A 1,241-nucleotide genomic window follows, 5' to 3' on the forward strand; every position below is an offset into this window, starting at 1 on the left:
CCCCCCCCCCCCCCCCCTAATACCCCAATTACTAAGATTTGGCTTCCAAAAGAGAAGGATAGTTTATTATATATGTGGGGAGGAATTAAGAAATATATTATATTAAAAACTAAAGTAAATTACACTTCAGCTGATTAAGCATAGCTTTAATTAAACATTAGTTCGTTCATTCAATTCTCTCTACGCTAAGGCCGCCATTGATGAGCAAGAGGAAGCTGTTAGGGCTTCCGTTAACAATTAAAATTCAAGGTTCGAAAAGAGAATATGGAGATTGAATCCTTTCTCAACTGCTAACAATATTTTCTTGATTTTCATTCACTGGAAAAACGTCACGTCTCATCTGTTGCTTCATTGGGGCATTGTTATTCCACTTCGATGATGTAATATTCTTAAACGAATGAATAATATTAGATATTAACTTCAAAGAAAAAAAAAAAAAATGCCACCATGTTTGACTGTCAACTTCATCCCAAATCAATCCCATCAATGGATTCCATTTTTTTTTTTTCCATTTTAAACACCGTTTCTAAGAAAATGGAGATGCTCCACTTCTTTTGAAACTTGAAGAACAAATATTAATTATGACCGAATTAATGGACCAAACTTATTTTCTTTTCAGTTTTTGTTTTTATTATTATCAAGCTCGAATTCCTTTTAAATAAGATGCTAAAATATTAATTAAATAAATAAATAAAAAGTTTATTTGTGCATTTATTGGATGAAAAAGCATTTTCCATCTATATTTGGACTGACTTGTCCACCATCCCATCTTTTTCACTTCTTTTTTCCTCTTTTTTTCTTTTATGTCTTTGTTTCTTTTCAAGTGCAATTTTAATTCATAAATAATTATTAAAAAAATGAAAAAATTGAAAAGGAAAAGGAAAAAGAGTTTTTTCCAAGGTAAATATGCATAACTTGTATATTAAAAGTGTGACAAAATTACGTATGTAGAAAGATTTATATGATAATTTATTTCATATTTTGGAAATTTTAGCAGCCTATATTTGTATATAGTCTGCCCGTAAATAGTAATAAGATTAAATTGATTTAATTAAAAAAAAATTAAATTATTTAAAGTATCATACTTATTAATTAATATTTTATTGAATTAGGGTGATGTGATCTAACATAAACAAATTAAACAAATATATAAAAAAAAAGAAAGAGAAAATTAATTATATAAAATTACTATTTATTGTTATTTCTATAAACAATAATAATGCATTAAAAAATAAATATAT

This window comes from Cucurbita moschata, unplaced genomic scaffold (genome assembly GCF_002738365.1).
Source record: "Cucurbita moschata cultivar Rifu unplaced genomic scaffold, Cmos_1.0 Cmo_Scf00007, whole genome shotgun sequence".
Lineage (NCBI taxonomy): Eukaryota > Viridiplantae > Streptophyta > Magnoliopsida > Cucurbitales > Cucurbitaceae > Cucurbita > Cucurbita moschata.